Raw genomic sequence first — 19,685 nt, forward strand, 5'->3', positions numbered from 1 at the left:
GATATTACCCTGAGAGGTGCCATAGAATTCCTACAGTGTGGAAACAGGCCATTCGGCCCATCAGGTCCACGTTGCACCTTCAAAGAGCATCCCACCCAGAAGCCGACCCATCACTGTAACCCTGCATTTCCCACCTAACCTGCACACTTTGCATAATTTAGCATGGTCAATCCAGATAACCTACACATCTCTGGACTGTGGGAGTGAACCAGAGCACTCGGAGGAAACCCACGCAGACATGGGGAGAATGTGCCAACTCCACACAGACAGTCACCCGAGGGTGAAATCAAACCCAGGTCCCAGGCAGCAGTACTAACCACTGAGCCACTGTGATAGCTGGACTTCCTACATAAGCACAGTGCCTACACTTCAATGGATGCATCACTGATTGCAAACCATTTCAGGAAATCCTAAGTTGATAGAATGTGCTCTTCAGTGATAAGATTTTCCATACATTCTGTTACAAATGCCTTGGCCCATGTCTTGAATAACATACAGAAATAATGTCAGGTGATATCCAGCAAATGGAGCTCACTCCTCTGTGACCATCCAGTGTGAAATACCATTTGCCATGTTGACTCGAAAGGTGCAGAGAAACAAATTATTTCAGACTCCATGTCATCTTGGGTTTCCTTTCACCTGTAAAGGACAAATAGCCCTTTTTTGGGTCTGGCAATCTTCCAAAACTGTTTAAAATTTCCAATTCATTTTTCTAATGTGATGTTGTCCACACTTTCTCATTCTTAATGAAATTCCCCATCCAATGTTACCAAGCAACATGTTGTTGGAACAAGTGGGTAGCCATCTCCTGTGAATACCCACCGCAGCTAACCCCGATCTATTCTGCCCGCAAGAGCTGCTGCAGGCGTGGAAATGGGCTTTTTACCTTCAGCAGGGTATTCATATTTGAGGTTAGCTCCCATAAGATACAAGTTGGTTCAGGGTGGCACGGTGGCTCAGTGGCTAGCATTGCTGCCTCACAGTGCCACGGAGCTGGGTTCAATTCTAACCTCGGCCGACTGTCTGTGTGGAGATTGCACGTTCTCCCCGTGTCTGCACGGCTTTCCTCTGGGTGCTCCAGTTTCCTCGCACAGCCCAGAGATATGCAGGTTAGGTGGATTGGCCATGGGAAATGCAGGTTCACAGGGATAGGGTAGGGTGGGATACTTGTTGGAGGGTCAGTGTAGACGCGAAGGGCTAAATGGCCTGCTTCCACACTTTTAAGGTTTCAAAAAGGAAAAAAAGAGAATGGCGTACTGAAGCATATAATAAACTTTTACCGCAGATCCTTGTATCTGTATCTATAATTATAAACATAGCCACTTCTGTGCCTGGGCTTAAAGTAGGCAATTTGTAAAACACAGATGGAAATCTTTTATACCATCTAGTCACGTGCTATGGTGACGATATAACGTGTCTATCCCTTAAAAGTATATTGTATGCTTGCCCTGAGACAGGACACAACATTGAACTCTGTTATGAACATGAGAAAAAGCCCAGTTAATGAGTCTGATGTTGTTCAGGCAAAGTAAATGCAATGTGACTGATGAACTGAGGTCTGAGCACAATGGATCAGAAAAGCAATTGGGCTAACTTTGATTCATCAAACCTTCCACCTTAAAATGTCATGACTGAAGTTGATTCCAATTTATTTTTTCATATATTGTCAGTTTTGTTTTTCTGGAAGGGTAACATTATTGATTTCTGTGTTGAAACGAAAAGAAAAGGAAGTTGGATGAAATGGAGCTTTAAACTGCTCATTGACATCATGACGGAATGTTCCAGAGCACTAAAAGCCACTAAGTGAAAGTGAAAAGCACATTCATGTCGAACGAGTAAATTGCGGGCTGGCTCAGGTACACATCTACCCTGAGGAGGGAGGGCAGGTCAGAAGATGCAATTGGCAGATTTTATTCCAATCCAGCTGTGTCTCAGAACAGACTCTGCAGAAACTGCTTTCATTAACTTTCCATCTCCAACAACATCAGCCAGTGTTCATATCAGCATTTTATTGATGTATACCATCCACTCTGCTATAGAGCTGACATGTTACAGTGTCAGCTTTGATATGCTCAGCAATTGAAATAACCACCAATTTTATGATATTCACTTTAACACCCTTGTGCCCTTTCTTCACACTGAGGAGATGGGCATTGCTGGTTGGGTTATCATCTATCCCTGTCTTCCCTTGCCAAGTTTATGGTGAGCCATTGTATTAGACTGTAAGAACCGAACAGGCTATTTAAGATCTGACCAGAAGATGTATGCACTTCAATATATAGCTAATTTATTTAATTTATAGTATGTGTGTATGGTTAGCTCAAACCACTGATGTACATACGAAACAGGTGGATCTCACACCGCATTGTTGCCTGTCCAGGGACGTTTTCAATGCAGCATTTGCTTCAATTGCTGACTGTCATGTCCAATTAACCCATAACAATTAACCCTTAATGGCCCAGTTTGGAGATATCATTTTTAAGCCCAACACCTCAGCCATTTTCTTGAACCTTTTTACCCCATTCCTTTGACAGTGTTGTTTGGTAGTGAGTTCCAGGATTTTGTTTCAACAACAGTGAAGAAATGCCGATATAGTTCCAACTCAGGCCTGTGTGTGGCTTGGAGGGGAATCTGAAGGTGGAGAATCTGTTGCCTTTGTCTTTTGGAGTGGTACAGGTTGTGGATTTGAAGGGTGCTATCGAGGAAAGCTACTGCAGTGCATCTTGTAGATGGTGTGTATGGTTGCCACTGTGCACTGTTAGTGGAGGGAGTGATTGTTTAAGTGTGTGCAATGGGTGCTGATCAAGTGGTCTGCTTTGCCTGACTGTTGGAGGGTTATTTGAATGTTGTTTTTGTGCACTCACCCAGGCATGTTTGAATGGCCAACTTCAAATAATACAACTCCCAATGCCTGTTTGTGCTTTATTCCAGACAAATTAAGGCTGCAATGATGTAAAACCTCAAACTGATGTGTTGACAACCTTCTCCATCCTATAATTTGTCCATTAAATATGTGTGCACATTTCTCTGCAATAACCACTAAAAGAAGCTTGGAGTAGACCAGGAGTAATTTTCAACAGAAATAAGGAAGTTGGCGATGAGCCATACGCCTGACAATTGACTGTAGCAAATCCTAAGAGGTTGTAGACTGGCCTGTGCACACAGTTATAACGAACATTGCACTATTCTGTTGAGGCAGGAAAGAAGCACTGACATTCTGATTTCTCCATGAGCCAGACATGTCTTATTGCTGTAGTACATCATCTGCCTGCAGCTATCCTATGTGCATTTGTAGGGGTCATTTATTTTCTGCCTTTGATACTGTGATAATAATTGCCTGTATTGCACTCTCTTTCCCTTCCATTTACACACTTTCTCCTTCTCTCACTCCCTCTCTTTTGTGTTATCTTTCCCTTTATTTTTCTCGCCTTCTCTCTTATTTCCCTTCTATATCTTTCCCCTTTATGCTCATTCTCCTCCTTTTTCTCTCCATCTCTTCTTGCTCATTTTTTCTTCTCCCCTCTCTGTCCCCTTTCTCTTCACCTCTCTCATACTTCATCTCTCTCTTCCCTCTTATCATCTCCCAACTTCCTCACTCTCCTTTCTCCAGCCTCGTTTCAATCTTATTGGTCTTTGTCTCTTTTCTTCCCTGTCCATTTTGCTCTCTTCTGACCTCTCTGGTCCTCAGCGAATCATTTGTTCGAGCTTGGCTTACTCCAATGTAACTTCCTGCACGTGACCTAAATTTGTTTCAGAGATAGTAGGAACTGCAGATGCTGGAGAATCTGGGATGACAAGGTGTAGAGCTGGATGAACACAGCAGGCCAAGCAGCATCAGTGGAGCAGGAAGGCTGATGTTTCCGGCCTAGGCCCTTCTTCAGTAAAATGAAGAAGCGTCTAGGCCCGAAACGTCAGCCTTCCTGCTCCACTGATGCTGCTTGGCCTGCTGTGTTCATCCGGCTCTACACCTTGTTATCCCATGACCTAAATTTGATGCTTTTACAAGAGTTCTGCTATGTGATGTTCTGCCAGATGCAAGTTAGCAGAAATTATAAAATTAAGTTACTGCAAAATCTTCTGTGAAGTGGAGGGGAAAAGACTGGGGGAATTGGCAGGGGGTAGTAATTGAAGGATTGCAGCAGCAGGATTCCTTAAAGGATTTCTCGAACATCATTCAAGCTGGCAGAAGTCCTCCATGTTGGCTCAATGGTTAGCACTGCTGTCTCCCAGCGCCAGGAACCTGGGTTCGATTCCACCCTTGGGCGACTGTCTACGTGCAGTTTACATGTTCCCCCCAGAAGGGAGAAAGCTCCAACATCAGTAAGAGCGCTTGAAGCTATTAGGTTGTCTTAAGAGGCCCTCACATTGTCTTTGGAGAATGTCCTTACTTATCAAATGTTTCTGTAAGAGTTGTCTCTTGGTGAAGCGGATCATGTTATCCCGTGACCAGCTCCTGCTCAGGGCCAAGTAAAGGTGGGCAAGCAACATCTATATTCCCTAAAAGATTAAAAGGAAACTCTGCATTTAAGAAATACATTGGTTGTCAGATTATCAGGCATCCTTAATTAACTGCACCAAAAGACAACAAAAAGAACATTAGAGTGTAGCAATTTTGTCAACAGAACCTGAATATGTCTCAAATGGTCAGTGCTGTTTACAGAAAACCACGACACTCTGATCTGTGCCCAGGGGAAAAGTGACCTTCAGTTGGATAATGCATCCTCAGACTTTGGCTGACACACAGAGCATGAAAATAGTTGACAATTTGTTTGGAAGTGCAGTGTGCCTTTCGTGCAGAGGAATTTTAACCTTGTGTGCTGAGAGTGTTGAGTTACATGCTGGTCTGACTAATGAATCACTAGCGTGGAATAATGCAATCTTTGTATGTTCCTGCAGACTGCGCGGTTGTACTTAAATTCCAATTTCCATCTCCTTCCATAAATGGTTTTAATTAATTATGGACTAGAAGTCTTGAATGTGGCAGCATATTAAAAAGTTAATTAACATTGACGAGCAGTTTCAGCCCAGTTCTTTTCAGAGTGAGTTATATCGCCCTCTAACTCTACCCCCACCTTCCAAGCTCGAAGACCTACAGACACGTGTTCAGCCATTGCTGCCAGTCTAATGCCACAGTGTCAGTTCAGTTTTTGTTTCCAAGCGCTGATAATTGCATGTGACGGAGCTGCAAGAGCCACACGTCATTTGATGTTGCTTAGACTGTGTTTTGGAATGCTTCTACATTAGAGCCAAGGGTTGCCATCCTCTACCAATTCCCCCTTCTGCCCTCCCCTCCCGTTAACACCTCCCATCCGATGCCCCAGTGACTGCTAACCTCCCACTGTGTGGCTATCCTGCCTGATTGACTGTATTTTCTTGTCATCAGACGAATATCAAGCTTTCCTGCCCTCTGCCTGATTGTTTTAATGACTGGGATTGCTTCCTGCGGGACTGTCGTCTTGAGTGGTTTACATTTCATTGCAAATGATTTTGGAGATGTATGTGTCTTGGTGTAAAGGGTTGGAGTTCAACATAGAATCTTGCAGTCAGGTGTGGCCATTTCATAGTGTTAAAGATCTCTTCCTTTTGCACAGAATATACTTTCAAACTCATCCCCCCCGTCCTCACAATTTTGCTCCTATTTATTGTTCACTTGTTTGCTTATTCGAAGACTCAAAGCACAAGTTCATGAGTAGACTTAGGCTTTGAATTGAGGGATCTCTAACAATGCTATTCTTTGACTTATATCAGGGTGCCACCAATGTTCACAGAAATGAGCTTGGAGGGTGAGTGTCAATAGCCTGTTCAAACAGCAGCAAAGATCTCCTGACAGCATCAGTTGGGTGCATTCTGTGTTCTGAGCCAGCATGTTGTGCATTCAAACCCTACTCCAGAAACTTGAGCATAAAACCCCCGCTGACACTCCAGTGCTACACTCAGGGACTGCCACACCGTCTGAGGTGCCATCTTTCAAACAAGACTTTATACCGATACGCAACTTGCCCGTTCAGATAGATGTTAAAGATTCCCGTGGTGCCATTTCAAAGCAAGGCAAGCGGAATCTCACAAATATTTGCCCTACGCTAAAAACACATTTTCCAGTTATTAACTGCTTGTAGTTCATGGAACCTTCCTACGCATAAACTGGCTAACACATTTTTACAACAATGGCTGCACTTCACAAGTACCTCATTAGCTGTAAAGTGGAAGCTGATGTTCTAATGATATTACTGTGAAACTATTAATTCAGAGACCCAGGTAATGTTCTGGGGATCCAGGTTTAGATCCCATCATGGTCAGTGGTGGAACTTGAAAAAGTCTGGACTGAAGAGTCGAATGCTGACCATGAAACTGTTGTTGATTGTTGGAAAAGCCTATCTGGTCCACGAAAACAGTATCCTTTGGATAAGGAAACTGTTGCCCTTACTGGGTCTGTTCTACATGTGACTCCAGGCCCACAGCAATGCGATTGCCTTATAACTGCCCTCTAAGCAAGTGGGATGATCCATAAGTACAGGCTTAGCCAGCGACATCAATACCCCATGAGTGAATCAAAAAAATTCCTGAAGTCATGGAAGGAACTACATATATGTAAGTTGTTTTTTTCAGGTAAGTACTGTACAAATGAATCCCATGTTGTAACCTTGAGAATGGATGGGATAATCCAGCAGACCAGTTGCTCCATATCCCTTAACTTGGTGTGGTTTCTTGTGTAATGCCTACAAGGCATCAGTTAATCACTGCCTTTCTGTGCACAGGCAGCACAGAAACAATGGGTGGGAAGCAGCACTGACAGGAGGGAAACCTTTCAATGTAGTATCGCTTTGAATGTGGAACTCTCCAACACAAACAGTGATTGAGGCAAATAGCATCAAGGGGCAGGATGATTTAATGGGATAAGATGAAGAGGGACGGGAAGAGGGTCAATATGAAGCATAAAAGCTGACAGCTGCTGGTTGGGCCAAATGGCCTCTTTCAATGCTGTAAATACTATGTCATATCCTCTTCTAGGTCTGAATATTAACAGGCATTTGATGGTTTGGTGATTTTCAACTTGGATTGGACAGCCTGATAAATTACTTAATTTTTAAAGCGGATTTTAAAAGCAAAGTGAAAATCTTCCTTTTCTCTTCAGCTGTATACTTTTTGCATTATTTTCATTTTTGTTACATTTTTATCTTTATTTCAGATATGTCGCTGATGCTACTTGTGCCTTGGGTGTCAGTAATTTCACCTATTAATTACAGTTATGACTGGGATATCAAACTGGAGTCATCCACCAAGGGAGCGGGGTGGGGGAGGTATGAAGTGGGAGGGGTTTGGTTCAAACAAACAGTAAGAGAAATGCTATCTTGTTCTGTTTCCAACTCCAATGTTTCGTGGAATCAGCTTGGTTAGCATCAGAATGAAGCCAGGGAAGATAATCACTTGAGGTATCTCTCAGTTAAGCTTGATCTTCTTCCTTGATAGCTATATCCTGGTAACATTCAGTCAGGACACAAGCTATTGGAGATCTCAGTGACGCCCCTACCCCCGACCTGCCTCACCACCAGATTGCCAACACTGATTGGATGTATTCCTGGAGGTTTCATCACATGACCCCCTGTTTCCATGGCACTGCAGTCAATAAATGCTTATTTTGAATCTTCAACTTTCTGTGCGGGATGAGCAAAGAAAATTCCAATAAAATGGAAAAGATCAGTTTTGTCTTTAATGTTGGCATGGCTTTTTCCCCCCTGGCTTTGCTCTCTGCAGAATCCAGCACTTCTGACAGTACAGCTCTTCCTCAGTACTGTACGGGGACCTTCCCAAAGTGTGAGGGCTATCAACTGAGCCAGAGCTTACACAGGAAAAAAGTGGAGGTCATCAAGCCTACTCCACTGCTCGGTTGGATCATGACTGCACTTACCCTCAAACTCCATTTACACAAAATAATGTCATTCTGACTGAGATCGGCTAATTGAACACTGACTGGTGGGGCGGGGTAACCAAAGATCGTTTGTATAAGCTCACCTTGACAGCAAAAGCATCAAAATGTTAATTCCTGCTCGCAATTGCATAGACCTGTCAAGAAAGCTGAATGCTGACCTTTAGCTCACGTTTCTACTCCCAGAGGGCCTTGTGTGAAGTTTGTAATTGAAAGGAGCGAGATAATAAAAGCTTTCTCAATACTGAAGGCTGGGATTTTGCCACTGCTTTCTGAAGCCCAGTCGGAGCTGGTCATTTAGATTACCATCGCTGAATACCTCAATATCAATATCCTTGGGGTTATCATTGACTCAGTTGAACTTGTCACTAAATACAGTGGCTATAAGAGCAGGTCAGAAGCTCGAAATACTGTGGCACGTAACTCACCTCCTAACTCCCCAAGGCGTGTCCACCATCTATAGGGTGCAGGTCAGGTGTATTGTGGAATACTTCCTGCTTGCCTGGATGGGTACAGCTGCAACGACACCTGGGAAGCTTGATTCTATCCAGGACAAAGCAGCCTCTGGATGGACACCACATTTACAATCATCCATTACCTCCACATTGCCGCTCAGTAGCAGTAGTGTGTACTATCTACAAGATTTACTGCAGAAATTCACCAGAAATCTTCAGACAGCACCTTCCAAACCCATGACCACTTCCATTTAGAAGAACAAGGGCAGCAGATACATGGGAGCACCACCACCTTCAAGTTCCCCACCAAGCCACCCACTGTCCTGATTTTGAAATATATTGCCATTTTCTCACTGTAACAGGAATTCTCTTTCTAAGGGCATTGTGGTTCTATATGCAGCGCATGGACTGCAGTGATTCAAGAAGGCAGCTCACCATCACCTTCTCAAAGGCAACTGGGGACAGGCAATAAATGCTGGTCCAGCCAGCCTTGCCCACATCCTACAAGTGAATTGAAAAAAAGACAGACATCCCACTAGATTGAAAAATATGGCCCTGTTTTCATTTGTATCTCTTAACGTAAACACATCTCAGCATTGCTTAAATGATCCTTTGCAATCCGTGCCTTCCTTTGCAAAAACGTAATGGAGTCATTAAAGTATGGTGGCGCTCTGGTACATGTCATATTCTGGTAGTTTCCTGAATTAATCACAACAATTGCGCCACCCCATAATATGCAGACACTAACGTCTCTTGACTGCCCCTGCATCTTGATTGTTGCCCGGGGTGGGGGAAAGGATGAAGCCAGATATTTTCCAGTGCTTCTTCCACCCCCACCCCCGCTCCACTTTCCAAATCCCCCATTAGTCCTGATTCTTTCACCATGAAATGATGTGGCTGTAAGGTATCCTCAGGCATCTTGAGTGTAGGATAAGCCTAATGTATCAGCCAATGCTTGTCAGTGATGTGTACACACTTGTGACATAAATATGTGTATTTTTAACAAAATGTCAGAGTGCAGGGGAGAATGTCATTTTGTAAGCTGAGATTAAAAACGGCACAGGAACTCTTTGGGTGGCTTGCCCTCAAACCTTTGGCACCTGGGTTAAAATCCATTCCAGAACAGGAGGGTGGCTGCTGTGTTTCTGATGTGTATGGCACGTGCATGTTGTTAAATGAGTATGAGCTGGCCCCCTGAAGGGAGTAAGCACATTATAACAATCACACTTCTCATGTGTCCCTTTGTTATTCACTGACAGAATGTTCTAGAGGGCCTGGAAATAATAGCAGTTAGTTATTAGCACACCAATTTCAGTGTTTACTGGGACATAACAGTTAAGATCTCTGTGGCGCAATCGGTTAGCGTGTTCGGCTGTTAACCGAAAGGTTGGTGGTTCGAGCCCACCCAGGGACATTTGCCATAACAGTTAAGAATTCAGTTCCCATTTGACAGAAGACAAATAGATGAGACTACCCATAATTTAACTCTTGGTACAAAATCAATAGTTTTCACAGAGATGATAAATATGGTCTGGGGAAATGTCACAGGACTGTAATAGGGATGCTTTAGGCCTCAAGTATAGGATCCCCATAACTGTAACTTCATTCCCAATTCCAAACCTGGACATGTTTGACAACAAAGAAGTTGACAAATCTAGAGAATTGTTAAATACCCAGTACAGACACCTTGCAAGCCAAGCTTCCCATATATATGGCATTAAAAATATGTATCAACATGATGTCTTTTACAGAAAGTAAAGTAGACAGCTAGGTTCAGGCTGTCTGTTTTGATGATGTTTCTAGAGACAGCATTCGACTGATCAGTCCATTACTTGGGCAGGTTGCCTAGAAGTGCCCAAAATATAAACTGGTTGAAGAAAGTCTGCAGCAGAAATCTGTTTTTCGACCGGGCTCCCTGACTCGTGATCAGGATGCAGTGACTTTGTAAACAGGGCTGTAAATGAATTCTTGCAGCCGCAGACAAGTTATATTTTTCCACAGAGTGTAGCTTATCCAGCAAACCATTTAGTAAACACAAACCCAAACAGAGCTGTACTGTCCCTTTCGACCCTTGAGAAACCCATGGAGCCCCTGAAATGCAATGTAATGGACAGCCTGAAATGTTTCTGCAGATCTCTGAAAATTGATCACCACTTACCTAACTAAAAATTTAACTGCTGTTACAATAGTTTTTAATTGTACGGCAGTAGTGTTTGGCTCTTCATAGAAGCCTGGGTTGGTTATTTGATTCATTGTGTGAGTGTGTGTGTGTCTGTATCTGTGTGTGTGTGCATGTGCCAGTATCTGTGAGTATGTGTGTCTGTATCTGTGTGTGTGTGCATGTGCCAGTATCTGTGAGTATGACTCCATACATGCCACAGTGTAGTTGACTCATAACTTGCCTCTAAAATAGTCCACAGCAGGCTACGCAGCATCAGTGAAGCAGGGAAGTTGACGTTTCAAGTCAGGACCCTTCCTCAGAAATGGACATTTATGAGGAAGGGTCCCAATTTGAAGCATCAACTTTCCTGCTCCTCTGACGCTGCCTGGCCTGCTGTGTCCCTCCAGCTTCATACTGTGTTGTCTCTGACTGCAGCATCTGCAATTCTTGCTATCTCTCAAATGGCCTAGCAAGCCATCGAGCCCAAGGAAACTTGGGATGTGCAATACATGCCAGGAACACCCACAATCCATGAACATGGAAAAAAGTTAAACTCCCACCAGGCCCCCAGTCATTTGTTCTGTGCGACTAAAGTTCCCTTTAGTATTATGAGCGATCTGCAGCTTCACTAAGGGACATCTGTGCACTGTAAGCGCCAGATCAATGTGCCGAAAAGTAGACCTATTCAATATGCTTAACATTGTATTTCAGAACAAATTTTGAAATACCCTGATTTAATAAATGATTGTAAATTGGCAATCTGGCTTTGGACAGAATATCTGATCCAAGCTGAATTTCACTCTGAACACAATTGCCTTGGATAAACTAGTTACAAGCTTTCCGAGGATTTGGCTGCACTATAGTACAATTTGACCCAATGTCAGCAACATTGAATATCTGGCCCACATTAAGCAATTGCTCTGCGAAACTTGTGTTGATGGGGAATGACCCTATTAGAATGTATAAAATTGCACTGTTACTTTTTAAAATTTCACCGCACTGGCTAGCCAGCATTTACTGCCGAGAGGGCAGTTGAAAGTCAGCAATATTGTGTGGGTCTGGAGTCACATGCAGGCCAGAGTAGCAGTTTCTTTTCCCTAAAAGAGATTAGTGAACCAGGTGGTTTCTCCCCAACAGTTTCATGGTCACTATTAGACCCTTAACACCAGATTTTTTTCTCATTCCATTCAAATTCCACCATCTGCAATGCCCAGGTCTCCAAAACATTACCTAGGTCTCTGGATTAACAGTCTAGCGATAATACCAACAGGCCAACACCTCCCACTTGATTTATAGCACCTTTATGGGCCCAATTTTAGCCAGTCAAAAAGCATCCACTTTCATAAAGTTAAAATTGGGTCCCAAACCTGCCTATGGAGGCAGGGTGGTGGGATGTAAAATGACGTTGTTAAAACTTTTAAATATTTAATCAGTGCTTCCATTTGCAATAACAAGCCAATTCAAAGCAATACCAGTTCAAATGCATGTGAAGGAAAATGGTCCGCAGCAGGTTATGACACTTGGTGAATACAACACGATGACATGCACGGTCGTCTCTCGAAGCAGCATCTTCATTCACCAAAAGTTGCTCATCATTTCTTACCCCATGTTACCGTTGAAGGGCAAGACAAAAAGATAGACCCTGAGAGCCCTGATAAGAGCTGCAGCAATTAAACCTGCACCTTTGGCACAATTGTACACTGGAGCCATTTAACCACGTGGTCTGGAGTGGTTAGCTTATCATTTGAATTTTGAAGACACCCTCATGAATAATCAAATTAGGAAGAATACCACCTTCAATATTGTTTTGCAATTCAACTGAGAACATGCTCCTTAATTTTGGAAACACAATCAGAAATTGCTGGAAAAGCTCAGCAGGTCTGGCAACATCTGTGGAGAGAAATCCCATTTTGGGTGTAGTGACCGATCCTCAGATATGCCAGACCTGTTGAGCAGCTCCAGTAATTTCTGTTTTTGTTTCTGACTTGCAACGTCCTCAGTTCTTTCAGGTTTTAATTCATTATCGTTAATTTTGGAGCTGTTTCAATGATTAGAAATTAATTTTCTCTTCCTTTTCCAGAATCGCTGCAGTTCCCACTCTTTCATCTGAAGGTAGCAGGATAATACCTGTTAATACTGCTGAACAGAGAGACATGATGCCATTCCTTTCAGTTAAACTCAGCACAGCAACTGCGAGAATGACAAATTTCAAAGAACCATAACAATTTACATCAATCAAAACAAAACCCAAAGAAATGCTGGATCTAATTCAGATCCAACCCGACTTTGTACATTACTGGAGACAAGATAATCAGCCGACCTCTTAATGTGATTCAATATGCTTCCTAGAAGCAGCATACATCCACATGCAAGGAAACATTTTCTGCAAATGAAAGATTCCTTTATTGAATTATTCAGAGGCTCAAGGAGCCTATTGTTATCTACTGCTGTCTCCATTTCAGCATCTTGACAAGTCAGAGTTGACTTGCCAGTCAATCAGCACTCCTTTTCTTCCTGTGGTATAAATTGCTATGATCATTCAAAAAGTGGTATTCTTGCATTTGTCCTGATGGGCACAAGTTGCATATCTTCAGCGTCACAGCTCTGTACTGTTCAGCAGTAATCATGTTTTGTACTTCATTTCTTGATTATTTGCATAACACATGTTCCTTAACACCCACTCCCTTTATACTCCGGTATTGTCTCATCATTAAACAGAGATGCAAAAATGAATGTCGGCGTTAAAAATAAGATTTGTGATAGAGAAATAATATTTAATATCAGTGTTTCAAACAATATTCACAAGAGTGGAAACCAAAATTTGATGCTGTTTAAGTGTTTTGAGAAATGGACAAAACCTGCTGCAAATAGCAAGGGATTATCCTGTGTAAGATAATAAAATATGAGGCTGGATGAACACAGCAGACCCAGCAGCATCTCAGGAGCACAAAAGCTTTTGTGCTCCTGAGATGCTGCTGGGCCTGCTGTGTTCATCCAGCCTCACATTTTATTATCTTGGATTCTCCAGCATCTGCAGTTCCCGTTATCACGGATTATCCTGTGTGTTGGATTCTAATTGCTTTCTCAGACAAATGCAAAGGTTTATTGGAGTGGGAAAGAGAAAGGTGGAATTGGTGAAGCTGATCATAGCTGGGGACGGTGACAGGGTGACAGAAATCCAGTCTGCACTGAATAAAACATCCTCTATACGTTTTAGTATTTCACGCTGTCACTGAGTCTAAAACAACATCCTCCTATGAATACTGTCACCACTTCTTCCGTCAGACAGAACTAAAATACATGAAATTATAGTCTTTGTTTTAAAATGACTTCATGACCTTTCTCTCCCTTTTCCCTTTCTAATATCCTCCAACACGATTAACCTCTAAGTTCTCTGCACTCCTCTTAACCTGGCCTCCTGACAGTCCCAAACTTCCATCACAGGTGGCCACGTTTTCAGCTACCTGAGTCTTAAGTTCTTAAGACCCTAAATATCTTTGCCTGTCACTTTTGTTAGTCACCCTCTTGCTTTACTAAGTTTTTGATCACCTATCCCGATATCACTGTTTTTGGCTGAGCATCCGTTTTTAGCTGCCCATACTCCCTTGAAGCACTTTGAGGTGTCGTCCGACATGAAAGGCAGGCTGTACCTAAATGCAATATGTTGCTCTCAATTTATGTCAACATAAAATGATATCCATGTAATTTTTTCGATTTAGTGTTCTATAAGTTATTATAAATGAAGAAAATCAGATGAGAAACTGTATTTTAGAGATATGAGAAGAATGGTCACAAAAGATTATCATTCATCTCATAATTTCCAGTCCCAGGGATAAAATAACACAATAAATAGGAGCAGGAGTAGACAATATTGCGCCTAGGACCTGAATTCCTGCTGAATAGTGACCAAGGCTGATCTTACATTTCAACTCCACTTTCCCTCCTGCTCTCTGTTTCTCTTTATTGTCATAGCCATAAAGGCAATCCTTTTGGTCATTTGTGTGCAATATGTTGCGGAACGTTGCCAGTGGTTTGCCTGGCACCGGATACTAAATCCACTGTGCTGGATGAGTCCTCTGTAAGAATTATAATGTTGTCTAATTTATTGTCACCATTTTCAGGAACACAACCACAAATTTAAACATGGATGTACTCCATTATGCAGTGGCGTAAGCAAACAAAATTGGATGCTGAGTTGAAGAGGATGATGGATGAAGATAAAGGTGTGACCAAATGCTTGACCGAAGAAGCTGGTGGCACAGGGTTGATCTTACAGAGGTTTATAGGTTTCAGAGGGTATAGGTTTAAGATGAGAGGGGAAAGATTTCAAAAGGACCGAAGGAGCAACCTTTTCATGCAGAGGGTGATGCATGCATCGAGTGAACTGCCAGAGGAAGTGGTGGAGGCTGGTACAATTACAACACTTAAAAGGCATCAGGATGCGTAAATGAATAGGAAGGGTTTAGAGGGATATGGGACAAATGTTTGCAAACGGGACTAGATTAATTTAGGATCTCTGGTCAGCATGGACAAGTTGAACCGAAGGTTTTGTTTCCACGCTGTACATCTCTATGACTGTGTAGCTCTAACAGGCTGTATTGAAATGGGATGTAGTGAGTCAGGCATTAATCCTGTGGACTCGAAGAGGACACACTCTTAGAAAAGTCACCCTGGGAATTGGGTTCAATTCTTAACAGCTGACATTGACTTGACAGATAAACCTGACCCAGAGTGAATTGTGATGCTGTTTGTTCCATTCTAGGGGACCCCAGTCACCCATTCTCTTTATTGAACAGTGGTTCCATTTTGGATTCACTCTAAACTAGGCAAGAGGTTGATAACAAAGGAGAACTTTTGAAACTTGCCATTAATTTCACTTCACTTGCTGAAACAGTGTCGCAAACTTGTAATTAATGATGGAGAGATAAAACGTCTTTGATTTATCCAGCCTGCCCCAGAAAATTTGTCGTACTGAGCCTATTAACATTTTGTAGCTGTTTTGTGAGGAGGGAGAAAGTTTCTGACACTATTTTTCAGCACTAAACCTGAAGATAAAAGATCCATTGCCTTCATCCATGCCCAAGCATACAGTGCACATTTATCATTGACCTTACTTGTTGTTCATTGATTTTACTTGGCTGCTGTCTCTGACACGAGGGATTTAATAGCTGTTTATATTCAAGCTGCAGGGAATCTCTGCAGCACCACAAATCCTCCAATCACAAGCTCCTGTTGATCGATATTTTTTGCAGATTTATTTCTGTTTACATAAGGACATCTAAGTTGTGGTGGAATATAAGATTCAAAAGGAAAGTCACTTAGAGACAAGAAACAAAGTGTGATATAAACTTTCTGATTAATATTTAAAATATCATCTCTTTTTAGTTTGGGTTTTGAACTTTAAGTGAGTAACATGTGGATCTTCTGTGTGTTTGAAGTTAATAATTAACTTGTAAGTATTTCTGTAGCCATGGTGATTTCTTTAAAACAGTTTGTGAGGGCTACTTTGACAGTGTGATTTGTTCTTATTTTATTTTATTATTTTACAACCTGGCATTGTAGATAATTGTACCTCAAGGTTTTCATTCGAAATTTTGAGACTCAGGCAGTTTCTTTTCAGCTTAAGGGATCTATAGCTTAGAAGGAAGAGGTTTTTATTTCAGTTTTACTTTATTTTTGGGCATTTCTTGCATGGAGATGCATGTGTAGAGCCATGCATCTGAGAAAGGAATACAGTAAACTTGATTATCTTGGAGGGAGGAGGTACTGAGAGTCCCACTCCAGAAATGTTGGGATAAAACCGTGAAGAGGACTTGAAGCTGAGTTTACTTAGCCTCAGGTGTATGACAGTTCCAGGAATTATCTATCAGAGGTTCCAGTATTGGACTTCGAGACACAGTTATTTTAACCTACCAAGTTATTTGGGAAGAGATTCTGGTTTGAATAATGCAGAAGGGTGTTGTTAAGTACTGTAGGGATATGTTTAATATTATAAAGGAGTATTTTGGGACTATAGGATTCTATTTTTACTGGGTGTTTAAAACTCTTGAATTTGTATTATGTGTAAGTAGATTGATTTACCCATTTAACTTCATTTCTTTTGCATTGTAAACTCCTGTTTTATTGTTAAAATAAAATTTGCAACATTTTACTTTACTTCAGCAAGAGACCACTTAGTTAAAAACAAAACAAAAAATGATCTGGCAAACCAGATTTCAGTCTGGATCAGTCAGGGTTGTCTAGTAATGAGAGATAATGGGAACTGCAGATGCTGGAGATTCCAAGATAATAAAATGTGAGGCTGGATGAACACAGCAGGCCAAGCAGCATCTCAGGAGCACAAAAGCTGACGTTTCGGGCCTAGACCCTTCATCAGAGAGGGGGATGGGGGGAGGGAACTGGAATAAATAGGGAGAGAGGGGGAGGCGGACCGAAGATGGAGAGTAAAGAAGATAGGTGGAGAGAGTGTAGGTGGGGAGGTAGGGAGGGGATAGGTCAGTTCAGGGAAGACGGACAGGTCAAGGAGGTGGGATGAGGTTAGTAGGTAGGTAGCGGGGGGTGCGGCTTGGGGTGGGAGGAAGGGATGGGTGAGAGGAAGAACCGGTTAGGGAGGCAGAGACAGGTTGGACTGGTTTTGGGATGCAGTGGGTGGGGGGGAAGAGCTGGGCTGGTTGTGTGGTGCAGTGGGGGGAGGGGACGAACTGGGCTGGTTGAGGGATGCAGTAGGGGAAGGGGAGATTTTGAAACTGGTGAAGTCCACATTGATACCATATGGCTGCAGGGTTCCCAGGCGGAATATGAGTTGCTGTTCCTGCAACCTTCGGGTGGCATCATTGTGGCAGTGCAGGAGGCCCATGATGGACATGTCATCAAGAGAATGGGAGGGGGAGTGGAAATGGTTTGCGACTGCGAGGTGCAGTTGTTTTTTGCGAACTGAGCGGAGGTGTTCTGCAAAGCGGTCCCCAAGCCTCCGCTTGGTTTCCCCAATGTAGAGGAAGCCGCACCGGGTACAGTGGATGCAATATACCACATTGGCAGATGTGCAGGTGAACCTCTGCTTGATGTGGAATGTCATCTTGGGGCCTGGGATGGGGGTGAGGGAGGAGGTGTGGGGACAAGTGTAGCATTTCCTGCGGTTGCAGGGGAAGGTGCCGGGTGTGGTGGGGTTGGAGGGCAGTGTGGAGCGAACAAGGGAGTCACGGAGAGAGTGGTCTCTCCGGAAAGCAGACAGGGGAGGGGATGGAAAAATGTCTTGGGTGGTGGGGTCGGATTGTAAATGGCGGAAGTGTCGGAGGATAATGCGTTGTATCCGGAGGTTGGTAGGGTGGTGTGTGAGAACGAGGGGGATCCTCTTGGGGCGGTTGTGGCGGGGGCGGGGTGTGAGGGATGTGTCGCGGGAAATGCGGGAGACGCGGTCAAGGGCGTTCTCGATCACCGTGGGGGGAAAGTTGCGGTCCTTAAAGAACTTGGACATCTGGGATGTGCGGGAGTGGAATGTCTTATCGTGGGAGCAGATGCGGCGGAGGCGGAGGAATTGGGAATAGGGGATGGAATTTTTGCAGGAGGGTGGGTGGGAGGAGGTGTATTCTCGGTAGCTGTGGGAGTCGGTGGGCTTGAAATGGACATCAGTTACAAGCTGGTTGCCTGAGATGGAGACTGAGAGGTCCAGGAAGGTGAGGGATGTGCTGGAGATGGCCCAGGTGAACTGAAGGTTGGGGTGGAAGGTGTTGGTGAAGTGGATGAACTGTTTGAGCTCCTCTGGGGAGCAAGAGGCGGCGCCGATACAGTCATCAATGTACCGGAGGAAGAGGTGGGGTTTGGGGCCTGTGTAGGTGCGGAAGAGGGACTGTTCCACGTAACCTACAAAGAGGCAGACATAGCTGGGGCCCATGCGGGTGCCCATGGCCACCCCCTTAGTCTGTAGGAAGTGGGAGGAGTCAAAAGAGAAGTTGTTGAGTGTGAGGACGAGTTCAGCTAGGCGGATGAGAGTGTCGGTGGAGGGGGACTGGTCGGGCCTGCGGGACAGGAAGAAGCGGAGGGCCTTGAGGCCATCTCCATGCGGAATGCAGGTGAACAGGGACTGGACGTCAAGTTGTCTAGTAATGACATCTGTTGGGATCGAAACACAAAGTATAAACCAATTGAACCTTGAGGCCTCAAGAAAGACGGAACTTGCATTCATGTAGCACCTTTCATGACTTCAGAGTACATCAAAGATCTCTGAAGGGCCTAGGCCCGAAACGTCAGCTTTTGTGCTCCTGAGATGCTGCTTGGCCTGCTGTGTTCATCCAGCTCCACACTTTGTTATCTTGGATTCTACAGCATCAGCAGTTCCCATTATCACTAAATCACAAATAATGCTCAGTTTTAGAGTAGTTCAGGCTCTACAATGTAATTTATTCTGTTTATATCTCTGTAATGTCAGCTGCCTCAGGCTATCTGCCTCTGAAGCCCTCTCCTTATCTCCAGATTTGATGACTCTTATGCCCCTGCAGCTGATCTCCTGTCCTTTACCCTCTGTCGTATGCTTCCAAACTTCTGCTTCCTGTATTTATCCCATTCCTGGTACCTCCCATTGAACATACCTGCTTTTCCTGACTTGGTTCCCAGGCCCCCAGTTTAAAATTCTTGTCTGTGCACTTAAATCCATTAAATGCCTTGGTCTTCCCCACTTCACTTTCCTCATCTAAGCCTGCAAGCTTCCCATAATGCCCCATTCCTCCATTTCTGCCATCTTATGCCTCACTTTCACTTTAATCCACCATGTAGTAATGCGGGATTGACACTCTCCTGTGTGAACAGCGACAGGTTTTGCTGGCGGGAAGGAAGGAGATGCTATCTGGAGCCTGACAGTTCCATGTGATCTGATGGTGTCCCGACTTAGCTCTTTCTGCACTTGTTCTGTATCTATATCAAGATTAAGGGTGTAATTCCCTTCAATCAACAAACCACTGGTGCCTTCAGCTCTCTGGCACGCAAGCTTTGGAATTCTCTCTCCAAATCTCCGATTATCCAAATTACTTCTTTTCAAGCTGACCTTTCTGACCACACTTTTAGACATGTGGAATCATTGGCCTCCATTTGTATCATAAATGTTGAGTTAGCCCACCATGACTATGCCTGTCAATGAGCAAGACCAGGGCAA

General features: G+C 43.6%; 1 protein-coding gene and 1 non-coding gene across 2 annotated transcripts in view; both read left to right on the forward strand.

The window, feature by feature from the left end:
- The window catches only part of LOC132207614 (uncharacterized), a 318,527-nt gene that overhangs the window by 32,631 nt on the left and 266,211 nt on the right, over positions 1-19,685 (forward strand). The gene's annotated exons all lie outside the window — the stretch shown is intronic.
- trnan-guu (transfer RNA asparagine (anticodon GUU)) lies at positions 9,720-9,793 on the forward strand. Its single transcript has one exon. It is a non-coding gene; the product is annotated as a tRNA-Asn (tRNA).

The sequence above is a fragment of the Stegostoma tigrinum genome, unplaced genomic scaffold, assembly GCF_030684315.1.
Source record: "Stegostoma tigrinum isolate sSteTig4 unplaced genomic scaffold, sSteTig4.hap1 scaffold_111, whole genome shotgun sequence".
Taxonomy (NCBI): domain Eukaryota; kingdom Metazoa; phylum Chordata; class Chondrichthyes; order Orectolobiformes; family Stegostomatidae; genus Stegostoma; species Stegostoma tigrinum.